The sequence below is a fragment of the Lactuca virosa genome, chromosome 4, assembly GCF_052849685.1.
Source record: "Lactuca virosa cultivar CGN04683 chromosome 4, Lactuca_virosa_CGN04683_v6, whole genome shotgun sequence".
NCBI classification, from domain to species: Eukaryota; Viridiplantae; Streptophyta; class Magnoliopsida; order Asterales; family Asteraceae; genus Lactuca; species Lactuca virosa.
In genome coordinates this window covers 159,407,492-159,421,940 of record NC_136429.1, presented here as the reverse complement: position 1 = coordinate 159,421,940, position 14,449 = coordinate 159,407,492, and positions in this window count along the sequence as shown.

The window sequence follows — 14,449 nt, the reverse complement described above, 5'->3', positions numbered from 1 at the left end:
TTCAAAACTAATTAATTCCATAACTTATGAGTTTAAAGTAGTTTTAATTAAAAAAAAAAAAACTCTTCAAGTTCCATAACTTGAGGACAAGTTATGGAAGACTTTAAACTAATTAATAAAAAAAAATAACTTTTTTTATTGTAACTTATGGAACTAATTAAGGTTACACTTTTTTTTAATTTAATGAAGAGACTCTTGAACCTCCATAACTTGAGGACAAGTTATGGAGTCATAAAACCATTTAATTAGAACTAGACTCTTCATTTTGTAACCTTTGCCAACTTTTATGAGTTTTATGATTCTTAAATGTGACTTTTCATATAACTTGAGGACAAGTTACAAAAACACACTTTGGAATCAACTCTTAGATTAAAATGGATTGAAAACAACTATTTCACACAACTTTTCTATTAATCTAAGAACCTCATAAGAACAAGATAATTCAAATCATCAATCTTCAAGAAATTAGCATGAACATACAAACTAATACAAATCTTGAAATTATGACAATTATCTTAGAAATTGGATTAGCATGAACATTACCACATCAAAAACAAGTTTATAAGTCCAAAAACATCTTAGGGTAATGTTCCTAGTCCAATTCCAGCCAAAACAATCGAATATATGCATCCAACTCGATTTTTTCAGCTACTTTTGCAAGTATAACAAGAAAACAAGCCTAGACTCTGATACTACTGTTGGGTTATGAGCATTCTAACACTCCTAAGTGTACCTGCAACCCTAAATACCTTGGATCTATGTTTTCTCTATTATACATGCAATTATGAACTTTCCAAGGTATTACCCTATCTAGCATACAATACTTGATACGTGGGTAATCAAATGGATATAATACATACCTTTGTTTGATGTAGCTTGTCTCCATGAAGCTTGAGTGCCTAGTGCCCCAAGTGTGACACCTCAAATGGTTCACACAACACCAAATACACTTGGAATAACTTGAGAGAAACTTGAACACTCCTTGAAATCGTCTAGCCCTCACACTCACACATGAGTGCACCATTTCTTGAGCCATGGGATTCTTTTATATGGTGGCTATTAGGGTTACACCATGTAACTCATAACTTTACCCATTCCTTATGCTCCATGGATTTTAACCTCCATGGAGTATCCATGGGTCACCCCATGGACTTAGTCCAACATACGAAATCTTGGATCACAAGCCCACATATATAAGAATGAATGATTTACACAATCAACCCGTATATTTAATTAGTCTCCTTTTGATCACTTAATTAATTCCAAATTAATTCTTGATCAATACTAATTAAATAACCTTATTAATATATTAGAACTTATAATATATTAACCAACCTTAAGTGTTATTTCTCTCATTATAGTCTATCCAAATGCATGATGCCATGCAACCCAAATGGACCATGCCGGGTCGGGTCAAGTCTTACCAATTATAGTTATGGACTTAGACATTAATCTAACATATATGATCCCTTTTCTAATGGACAAGTCATTGATAAAGGTCAGAGTTCATCGACAAGGTCAGAGTTCGACAGAAGCTTTTGAGAGCTACGATTGCTGATCGGTTCCTGAAGTCATACGCAATAATAGTTTTAGACTTATCCAAGTGGGAGACTGTTGGATTAATGTCTAAGTCCATAACTATAATTGGTAAGACTTGACCCGACCCGAAGAGGTCCATTTGGGTTGCATGGCATCATGCATTTGGATAGACTATAATGAGAGAAACAACACTTAAGGTTGGTTAATATATTATAAGTTCTAATATATTAATAAGGTTATTCAATTAGTATTGATCAAGAATTAATTTGGAATTAATTAAGTGATCAAAAGGAGACTAATTAAATATATGAGTTGATTGTGTAAATCATTCATTCTTATATATGTGGGCTTGTGATCCAAGATTCCTTATGTTGGACTAAGTCCATGGGGTGACCCATGGATACTCCATGGAGGTTAAAATCCATGGAGCATAAGGAATGGGTAAAGTTATGAGTTACATGGTGTAACCCTAATAGCCACCATATAAAAGAATCCCATGGCTCAAGAAATGGTGCACTAATGTGTGAGTGTGAGGGCTAGACGATTTCAAGGAGTGTTCAAGTTTCTCTCAAGTTATTCCAAGTGTATTTGGTGTTGTGTGAACCATTTGAGGTGTCACACTTAGGGCACTAGGCACTCAAGCTTCATGAAGACATTCTACATCAAAGAGGTATGTATTCTATCTTGTTATATTTATTATTTTGTATGCTAGATTAGGATAATACCTTGGATGTTCATAATTGTATGTATAATAGAGAAAACATAGATCCAAGGTATTTAGGGTTGCATGTACACTTAGGAGTGTTAGAATGCTCATAACCCAACAATTATAAGTATCGGTTATTTGTCTGAATGCCATTTAACTTTTATTTATATATATATTTGTATATGTATATAAGTATAAAAGCTATTTCATTAAGTTCAAATACCCTTTGTAACATGTTGAGCAAGGGGTTACATTCATGAATACTCAGTATCAATTCAGAAAGCACATATAAATTATAATAGGTATAAATTTATGATTTACAGAACATTAATTCATGATTCAAGTATACTAAAGTATATTGTTTTACAAGAACAAAGGTTTGATTCAAAACTAATCAAGAGTATACATCTTTCATATACATGTTAAGAATACTAATTCAAGAACATACTGTCAATCATTTATTTTAGAATGATTGGGTTTTCATAACTAATATACATGTAACGTTTATATGCTTTTTATGAGTCATTTGATATAGGTTGTTTAAATTATTTTAAACAATATAGTTAAAGTCCTGACATTATAACCAGAATCTCCAGTCGGGGATCGAAACAATGTGTGTATAGATCTATATTGGGATTGACAACCCCGCACTTAGACTGCTAGCTACAGTCAGACATACACGCCTACGAGTGACAGTTGTTATCAACAGCTTTTAACGCCTTCAATGCGTTGGGTCAGACCATCTAGTCAGTATGGTTATAATAACTCATTAAAAAGATATTAACAATACGTTAGTGTATAATTAATAAAACATAAGTACATTTTCAAAGTACTAGTTTTACAAGATACAATTTACAGTATTACATTACAGTTTACAATAACAGCTGGTGGAACCAGGCACACTCACAGTTACAAGCTTTACAAAAGGGAATACAAATACATAACATTGGTTTACAAACAGAACGGTTTTATGTGATTAAAATTACTTTTCATATACAACAGAAAATATAGGATTTTCTGGAACAGTTTACATATTCATGAAACAGAAAACATTCTTTCAAACATAAAAACTTATGCACTCACTCAGCTTTATGTTGATACTCTCTTTTCAAATTACTTGTATTCTCAGGGAACCAGTAGACAGGCACTCCTCGAGCTTTTGAGAAGATGGAGCTATTTGAGTCTTGTCTTCTTCTTTTGTATAACTATTTGGTTTCAATATACAATGATGAAACACATGTAAACACTTATACTTTTTAAATACAGTGGTTGTTTGTACTCTGATTACTATAATGCATGTGTTGTGATACTACAAATGAAATCATCCACCCCCGGACGTTTCCGTCGTCTGGTTTGGGGGTGTGACATTATGTGATATAGGCTTAGGTTCCAAAGTGTAGGAAACACATTCTTTTTCTTGAAAAACTCTTTTTTTCATTCTAGAAACAAAAGAGTTGTTATCAGTGCAACAATACGAGGTACCTGTGACATGACACCCTGACGAAGAACAATTAGAGTTATCAACGTTGGAAGGCACTGAGCTAGATTCAATGTCATAACCATTAGTCGTACATTCAGAGAATTCAAGAAGAGCATTATTAACAACATGAATGTCAATATCAAAGACAGGAAAGCTAATCAAAATGGGAACATTGGGGCTCACATACTCATGATCAGGAGGTTGGGCTCAAGGATCAATCGCAGTTAAGGGAGTCACACAAGTAGTGAGACCATCAGTATCAGTAACATATTGTTTTTCTATTATGTCTTGACAATTTATGAAACCACTGCTAATTATTTTTGTTTTATATTCTTGAAAAATGTCATTTGTAGATGGAAAATAAGGTCCACTTTTAATTTCTTCAAACATCTTCACAACGTCTTGGATTTTGCCATCGATTATCTTTTCACACTAATGAGGAATTTGATCATTTATTTTTTTGGTAGTTTTGGTGTGAGAATGAGCCTAATTATCAATTATTCTTTGAAATTTTTTAGAAATCTTTTGAGTAGGGTCTTTTTCACTAATAAGTTTGTGATTTGTAAGGGATACTTCTCCGAATTTTGAACTCATCAGGGAGAGAGACTTCTTATTGAGCAATAAATCAGAGTTTAATGATTTGATTTTATTTTTAAGTTCAAACTTCTCCTGACTGGATTTAGAGAGATCAAGGAAAATATTCAAACATGGTTATCTTTTCATTATCAGATTAAATAGATGAAGAGTCCTAATTCTAAGCCATGGAAAGTTTTTAGCCTACTACATAGATGAGGAGTCCCAATTCTGAGCCATGGAATCTCTAGAAACTTTAGAGATGTCAACTTTGAAGGTGCTAGTGCTGCTGTTTGATTCTTTAGTGAATATATCAATGGTTGCCATTAGACATTTGTCATTTCCTTTAACATCTTCATCAGAAGACTCCTCTTCTTCAACCCATTCCTCCCCTTCAGCCAAAAAGAAATTTAGAATCTAAGTTTTGATTTTTAAGAAAAGAAACCAGTCTTTTTTTTTCTTTAGATCATATGGATCTTTCTTTGAGTCATTCGTCTTTAGCTTGCAATCCCTTGCAAAATGATAAGCACTCCATAATTAAAACATTTTCCGTCATCTTTCTTCTCAATGACAACTTTCCTCAAGCTTCCAACGTCAAACTTTCTTGACACTGATGTTAGATTTTATTAATCAATTAAACTTACTTCTGTCTTCAAACTTTCCAAAATGCATCACAATCATAACAACACTTGAAGCGAGATCAACCTAATATTCATCATCGCAATCAGCATGACCAAAGTTGTTGCTATCATTGTCAGGAGCGGGGCTTGACTTCTTTGAGATTAGGGTGAAGGATTTATCCTTGAAGCTGTCCTTCTTGATATCCTTATGCAAAATCTTGGTTTCTTCATGATTACGCAGATTTCCAAACATGCTTTGTAGATCCATTGTCTTGATTCTCTCATTGTTCTTGATGTTGGATTAAGGTGTCTAAACTCATTACTAGATTGGTATAAAATTCTAATTAGAAGCAAAGTTCTTTTTGGGTTGCCCTCGTAACTAGAACTTAGCTAGAATGACAATTGTAGAGAGAGGATGTATTTATTAGTTTATTATATGATTAATAAATTGTAATAAAAGATTTGTTAATATATTATATGATTAATATATTAATTGGAAATAGATAGTTGATTTTTTTAATTTATTATGTGATTAATGAATTAATATGACATCAATAGTTAAAAAAATTTATTTGTTAAATTATATGATTAATAAATTAATAAGAAATCAATAAGAATTAATTAATTATTAATAAGAATTAATCTAGAATTAATCTGAGATTAATTGGAATTAATTAAAGGTCCAATGGTTGAATTGTAATTGTTCTTAATTAAGCAAGGAAGGAAAATTCTAAAACCCTAATAGTAGTGGAAGATTTTAGGAAGGATTATAGGGTTTATGGAATATTCCTAAAGATGATAAGGATACCATATTTGAAAAGAGTAAATATGAATATTTTATTATTCAATTCTAGGGTTTCCTTTATGTCACCCACACTATAAATAGGACCCTAAGGCTTGTAATTTTGGTTCACCACATTCCCAAGAGGATACCCTGGTCGAAAATTACCTCATACCTTGGTTACTTCAACAACTCAAAGGTATGTAACCCTAACTTGGTACTTTTGATTACATTGTGGTTCATGATAGTTTTTTTTGTTCATTATATGTTACCTTCAAAGTGTTATGTTATAGATCCTTTAGGTTGCATGTGCCCTTAAGTATTAAGAAATTTTCTACAAGCACATAGTTTTGTAACCTATAAAACCTATCAGTGGTATTAGAGCCTTATGATTGCCTAACACTGATTGTGTATGAGATGAATTAAACAAAATCGACAATCTGTTTCTCATGACGTGACAGGTTTTCTGTCACGACGTGAGAATAGTAAAAATCTGATGTTCAGGATTTTTCTGCCTAATCTGACTAATTGGGTTATTTTTAGTGATTATCTAGTTTTTTCGAATGCCTTATATTATTAAATATAAAACCCTAAATATTATGAGATAATATTGGAATAGATCATTTTTAATTATAAGATTAATTAAATTGAATTATCCTTATGGATTTTATAATATATTTAATTATAATATTAATTAAAGGATAATTATAAAATCCATATTAGGTTTAAATTGATTAACTAATTATATGATTAATTTATATAGTTAATATCTAAACCTTGTTTTTTTAAAAAGTTTTAAAATACACCCAATACACACACACACCCATATATATATATATATATATATATATATATATATATATATATATATATATATATATATATATATATATATGTATATATATATATATATATATATATATATATATATATATATATATATAACATCTTTAATACTATATGTATGAGAAAGTCAGTTAAATCAATAGTAGGCCTCATTTACGAAGCCATACTATAAGAGGGGTATAAGCAAACAGCCTATAAAATGACCGTTGAATTGGTGTCCTTTTCACCCATTGCTCCTTTGTCTGGTGGAGGGTCGTTAGCCGAACGGGTTTGATAGGGCATAATCACATTGAAAGTATGATGTTGAAAAGTACTAGAATCTTCTAAAACCCCAATCTAGTTACTTAGGAAAAAATGTGAAATGTATGCTAATCCATGAAAACACACATCGTTTCATTATGAGTCATTAGTGTAGCATGTGTGGTTAACCGACACATTAATATGGGACTATAAAGATGAAATTATGAAACAAATCATGTTTATAATTGTTGATGGAGTGTGTGTGGTTAACTGTCACATCAGTGGGAGATTATAAATTGATCGAGGGTGTTTGAGAGGGTTTGTATGGTTATTCACATCTTAATTGTGATCCTCGGCATCCCTGTCAATATTGGTAAGAGCATAATCCAAGATTAAAATGTCATTGATGTTTCAAAGAAAATATCAAAAGGTTTAGGAGTTTCATGTGATTGAATTAGTGAAAATTTTCTACCTACCTAAAATAGTTTTGTGATATGAGTACGACATCACTCTTCATATTACGAAATGAAAATACGAATCCTAGCCTTAATTTAAATTTGGGTTAATAATTAAGGATTAAAATCAACAAACTTGAATTCTCTCTCTCTTTCTCTCTCTCTCTCTCTCTCTCTTTCTCTTTCTCTCTCTTCTCCCACTTTTAGATGTCTAATCAAGATATATAATAATGGTCTTCCTCGTTCTTATGGAAATGGTTTTTCTCAGTCTTTTGGAGATGGTCTTCCACATTCTGATCAAGGTGAAAATGACTTCCCTTCTTTGTGTAATGGTTGAATTGGACATTGTCCTCCTTCAACTCATCCACTACCTCCTCATCCTCCTCCTGTGACTCACCCAATGCCACGTTTTCCTCAAGTTGAAAGATATGAAACTAATCAAGCCCTATTGGCATGTAAACACGAAGATGGAAATAATATGTGTGCGCATGTTCTGAAAATGAAATCGTACATTGACAAATTAGAAAGAATGAGTGTCGTATTCCCGAAGGATCAAGTCATTGATTTGGTTCTTATCTCGATTCCTAATTCATATGGTCCGTTCGTTGAGAACTTTCCTATGAGGAATCTCAATCTAACCCTAACTGATCTGACCGAGATATTGATAATTGCTGAAGTAGAAATGCTTAAGAACACAATTGAAGCAAAAACTCTTATATGGTATAATCCCAAGAGTTCCATGGACATTGACAATGGTAATGTTGGTGATCAAGAAAAGATATCTCTTCCCAATCGAAAGGGATCGGCCATGGTCAAACCATTTGATTGTATGGTAAAGAGAAAGGTTGATTCTAAGATCATCCCCAATTTTGACCCCAATGGGTCCATTTGTTTCTACTGCTAATTGAAGGGACATTAGAAGCGAAGCTGCCCAAAATACTTGCAGGATCTTAAAGATGGTAAAGTCAATTCGTGTGACTCTATTTTAGGTACATCCTTTATCTAACTTCATAAGTTCCTATTCATAGACTCTTAATACACGATGTGATGATCATATTTTGATGGTATTGTAAGATCTAAGAGAAATAAGGAAGCTTGAGTAAAGTGAACTAAATCTGATCGTGAGAAATGGACTTTTGTCGCATGGTTCGATGGTCAGAATTTGGAGCTAGTACTAAGGAGTTAGGATAATTTAATAGATTCCTATTAATCTTCGGAGATGTCTAGAAACATAGTTTTTCATTTTTTTCAATCATTGTAAGGACAAGTTCCAATTTTCTCTTTAATCAATAAAAGGTGAAGTTTTGGTTTATGTGGTTGCCTTATTTTATATATCATTGCAATGGTATTAACGAATGTGTTGATAATGTTTCTAATAATAACAATATTAGTTGTGGATTTGATTCTTATGATATCGCTTGTGGTACTATCATAATTGACTAAGTGAAAGGAAATCTCATCACCAAGTTTCAATTGGACAGAAACTTGGAGTCATACAATTTGAATTACATGATGAATGAGAATCTTGTTCATGGGAAAATTATAACTAAATCATTGTTTGCATGTTAATGTGAGGCAAGTGAAGGATTGATGGATCTAGTACATGTTGCTATGGATTCTTTAAATCCACTAAAAGGGATGTTGCTATATATTCTTATGTTCATTCTGCTACTCTATTCGTCATGATTTATTAATGCTTTAGTGGATATGATTGTGTTTATAAGATTAAGCAGAATTCTGATACTTTTGAAAGGGTTCAAAGAGTAGCAGAACGAACATAAGAATATATTAGGTAGAAATTTAAAAGATTGTCCAATCTGAAAGGAAAAGAGAGTATTTTAGTATCATGTTTTATGATCATCTTAGTAATTATGGAATTGTATCACAATTGATCCTCAAAGAACATCTTAGTGCAATTGTATAACTAAGAAGAGGAATCAAACATTGTTACAGATGGTTATATAATAGATGAGTCATGTTTTGTTCCCAATCAAGTTTTAGAGTTATGCTCTAGTAACTATAAATCGTATCTTGAAACTAATTTCAAACTAAGAAGATCGATAACACCATGTAGTATGTGGAGTAATAATGCTTCCCTTACTCTAGCACATTTAGATTGGAGTTATGATGTTTTCGTTGATCGAGAAACAAAAGGATAAACTGATTCCAATTTTATGAAGCATTTTCTTGTTGGAATCCTCACAAACTTTTGAATATTTGTTTTAGCTCATCGAAGAATGTTCCTTGAGAGAAAAACTCATATGTCAAGAAGTCAGTGGGAGTCGCATTGATCTTGAGAGTTGCAAGAGTCATCCGAAAATAAACCTTTTAGTTATCACTAGCGTGCAACCTGAGGTTGAAAACATGTTGTGTTTAATTGACATAATTTTTGTTCACTTCCAGTTAAGTTGGCAATGCTTTTGAGTTCTATGTTTTTCATTTAAATGTAAAAGAAGATAGCATTGTTTAGTGAAGGTACACTGATCAATATGGGTGAGCTACTAACATGGAAGCATTAGTAGGCCCTTGTGTTGTCAGAGGGCAATAAATTAAGAAAAACGAAGTTTGGTCCATGAAGGAAATCTAAGTTTGAACTTGGTGTGTCCGAAACCTTTGTTATGATTGTACGTTGGAAATAAAAGATCCACATGGATAGGAACGTATGCACCTTGAAATCTAAGTGGCAAATGTTTCACTCTAATTCATGAAAATGATTATGTGGAAATACTTCCGCTAATAGGTTTTAAAGATATGATAAAGATCAATATGGATACTGTAACGCCCGTAGATCCGGGCTAGTCAATTTAGAGACGACAAGCGTCAAAAATGACTTTTTGATGGAATTTTATTTAGAAGGATTAATCTTAACCAAGTTGTAGTATATGTATCAAGGTTTTCGAAAATATAAAGAACGCCGAAATCCGAGTTATAACGAAGAAGTTATGACCTGTCGAAGTTTCGCGACAGAACCGGCACGACACAACGCGACGTAAATAGTGAATTTACGATAGAGCGATATTTGGATTTAGCGATCTAAACGAACGTCGTAGAATACGTTAAACCGAGAGCGTACATGAAAAGAACCCCCAAATCTGACTTCGTATGAGGAAGTTATGATTTTCCGAAGTTTCGACTTAGCAGTGTGCAGCCCGAATACTCGATTTGAGATCGAGTAGTTTTTAGCCGAAACAATCTAAACGAGAATTGAAGATCTCGTCAATGGTAGTGCAACGGTAAAAAGACAGACGAAAACGGAGTTCAGATGAAGGAGTTATGAATTTCGAACAGAGTTTTCCAGTCCCGGCCTACTAAAAATAATATATTTATAATATATTAAAAATAAAGTCAAAATTAGCCAACGGAGTCTAAACGAGAGTTGTAGAGCATAATCTCACCTACGCGTGGATATAAATAAAGTCGGAAACGGAGCTCGTATGCCAAAGTTATGAATTTCTGAAGTTCGGGGCGTGAACCCCAAGGCTGTGTCAGAGCTCACGAGGTGAGCATATGTGGCTCACGAGGTGAGTCAGTTCATGAGGTGAGCATTAGTGACTCACGAGGTGAACAGATGATGGACGTCTTCCAGGGCAAGTGGCCATGACGAACTCAATGACGTATCGAGCTCACGAGGTGAATATTAGAAACTCACGAGGTGAGCCAGTTCACGAGGTGAATATTAGAAACTCATGAGGTGAACCCAGAAAATTCACCCTATAAATAGAAATCGAGGGTCAGCCGATTTTGGTTGCTCCTTCTCATCTCTCCCACTCCCGATACTCTCTCTAAGCCCTATTTTAACCCCCCCGAAGCCCCGGTTTCATCCTGAGACCCGAAGCGAGTCTAGAAGCCCCGAAGATCCCGAGAAGTGCAATTCCCGAGCCGAAGCTCTGCCAGCGAGAAGCCAATTTTTGTGAAGATCTCCCGGTTTCACCGAAGAGTTACTACTTGGAGAGCCGTAGTGCTGTCCGAAAATCGTCGTATCAGGTGAGTGTGTAGTTACTTTCTTCTACCGCATAGATATGAAGTATTTGCTATGAAATACGTGCTATGTGTTTATACGTTGTTTGTTTACTTGAGATGGTTGTTGGAATGAATGTTTTATACAAGTTTTTAAATGAATTAAACCATATATGTAATTTATATCTACGAATATATCGGGGAAAACATGGGTAGATAAGTGATGTGGTATGAAAGATGTTATAGAAAATCTTAGGAGATGCGCTTAATAGTGAATGTCATAATCCTAGCAGATGCGCTAAATAGTAAATGTCATAATACTAGCAGATGCGCTTATAGGATACTCCTGGCAGATGCGCTTATAGGATAAGGTCGGCAGATGTGCCAAATAGAGAATGTCGTAATCCTGGCAGATGCGCTTAAAGGATAATGTTGGCAGATGCGCCTAATAGTGTATGTCGTAATCCAGGCAGTGGCGCCTAATAGTGTATGTCGTAATCCAGGCAGTGGCGCCTAATAGTGTATGTCGTAATCCAGGCAGTGGCGCCTAATAGTGAATGTCGTAATCCTGGCAGAGGCACTTAGAGGATAAAGTTGGTAGATGCGCCTTATGTAGCAATGGATTTTGTGCCAATTCCTTAGGTCAATCCTTAGGAATGAATGAATGAAGGATAGTTGATTCTTAGGGTAAAACCTTAAGAAATAAAGAAGATAATGGGGATGCGTAATTAGGTTGATTGTTTGATGATTAAATATAATAATTATATTATTGTGGGTTGAAAACCCTATATGCTCACCAGGCTCCCAAGCCTGACCCACTCAGTTTTTCTGTATTACAGGTAGTGGAAAAAGAGCATAGTTGGACGATGACGAGAGATTTTGGATTATAGATCAGTAGTTATAAATGACTGTTGTAAGGTCTATTTTATAATGTTTATGCTTTTGGTCTGTATCGGAACATGACATCCCGAGATTTTGTTATTTAATGAAAATACATTTCTTGTAAAGAAATGCTTTGATAAATTCTTATCATATTTTGTTTTGGGAACAAATTCCGCATCAGTTTCTTTAAACGATTACTCTAATTTTAGAAACAAAGCATAAACAAATCGGTCTTTTGTGGCCGTGAGATTGGGGATGTCAGAGTTGGTATCAGAGCATTAGTTTAAGCGAACTAGGAATTTGTAGGAAATTTCTAGACTTAAACTTAGAATGCTAAGTAATGATCGTGAGGAGTGTGTCTAAAATATGTTAGGTAGTACACCTAAATTGACACAAGCACTAGTTTATTTTAGGAATGATGCCTAAAATGCTTTTATGTGCTAAATGTTTTGTGTGATAGCTATATCGATGCTATTATTTGTTCGGATCCATGGTCTGTTACTGACCGGATCTGGAAACCTTATGTGTGTAGGATTCTACGCGTATGACTACGATAGTAGAACTAGCATGTAAACGTTTCGGAGTGATAAGGAGATTTATACGTCTATCGTAAATAAAGCTTTCTTATCTTAAATTCTCGCCCGGTACACCGAACGTCTGCTTGGGTGTACAAAATGTTATGGTGGAGACTCGTAGAGAATTGAGTAAATGGAGGAAATGAAAGGCTTATGATAGTGAATGACACCTATCAGAAGATATCTTAAGAGTGGTATCTTGCCTTTAGAATATATCTGATAAAATAACGGAACGTTTAGGGGAGTACGGTACGTCTGAAGTACACCTTCGATTGGCAGGATGGTGGAACGATTGGTGAAATTCTCGAAGTTGTCCCATCGTCTGGAATTTCCATCACCAACCGAGTCGAAGTAGAATTGATGATTGAAGATACGCATGGAAGAAGTCCTAGTAGAGTCTAGGAAAATTTTTATGATTAATTGAACACATTCGTATGTGTTAAATTGTTTTGTGATTTTAGGACTTGGGGACTGCGAGACAATACTTGGGACGAGTATGAGTAGGTGTGAATAGTAGTAGAGATCTATACTACTGGAAGCATAGGACTCACGCTTGGATCAGGGAAAGTCACAAGGTTACCAAGAAACTAGTAATTGATTCCGTTTTATTCAAGTATGTCATTACCCTTGTTTCGGTAATGACTAGTAAGATGGTTGTTATTCCGACCCTAGTGGTCATATCAAATTGAGTCCGACTACGATGAGTTTGTTACATGGTTCAAAGGACCAAGTTCGACGTAGCATTTGACTTAAGTCAGAAGATTGAAATGCTACATGCTAAAATGTGATCATATCACATTAGAATATGAAGGAAGGTATATTCCATTTTGGAATTTGACTCTAAGAGACTTGAGTCAAAGCGTTGCATCATACGATGAGAGGTCATTAGAACATGACCCATCAATCTGTTACAATAGATAAGGGGAACCACTTATCCTAAGAAGAAGAAGGAGCCCACAATAAGGACTTATTTTGTAACCTGAAGGTTATGGTTGAAAGTCCAACATAGTACGAAAAGCAGATGCAAGATTGAGCATCGTCTGCAGTCAAGAAAGCCATAGAGTTAAATACTCTTTCGAGGAAACATAGAACTTACAGTTATTACCTAGGATGAAGAGATAACGTATGGAATCATTATACAAGTCCTATTTTCGTTGATGATTCCGGGACGTAATCATCCTAAGGGGGAGATAATTGTAACGCCCGTAGATCCGGGCTAGTCAATTTAGAGACGACAAGCGTCAAAAATGACTTTTTGATGGAAGATTATTTAGAAGGATTAATCTTAACCAAGTTGTAGTATATGTCTCAAGGTTTCCGAAAATATAAAGAACGCCGAAATCCGAGTTATAACGAAGAAGTTATGACCTGTCGAAGTTTCGCGACAGAACCGGCACGACACAGCGCGACGTAAATAGTGAATTTACGATAGATCAATATTTGGATTTAGCGATCTAAACGAAAGTCGTAGAATACGTTAAACCGAGAGCGTGCATGAAAAGAACGCCCAAATCTGACTTCGTATGAGGAAGTTATGATTTTCCGAAGTTTCGACTTAGCAGTGTGCAGCCCGAATACTCGATTTGAGATCGAGCGGTTTTTAGCCGAAACAATCTAAACGAGAATTGAAGATCTCCTCAATGGTAGTGCAATGGTAAAAAGACAGACGAAAACAGAGTTCAGATGAAGGAGTTATGAATTTCGTACGGAGTTTTCCTGTCCCGGCCTACTAAAAATAATATATTTATAATATATTAAAAATAAAGTCAAAATTAGCCAATGGAGTCTAAACGAG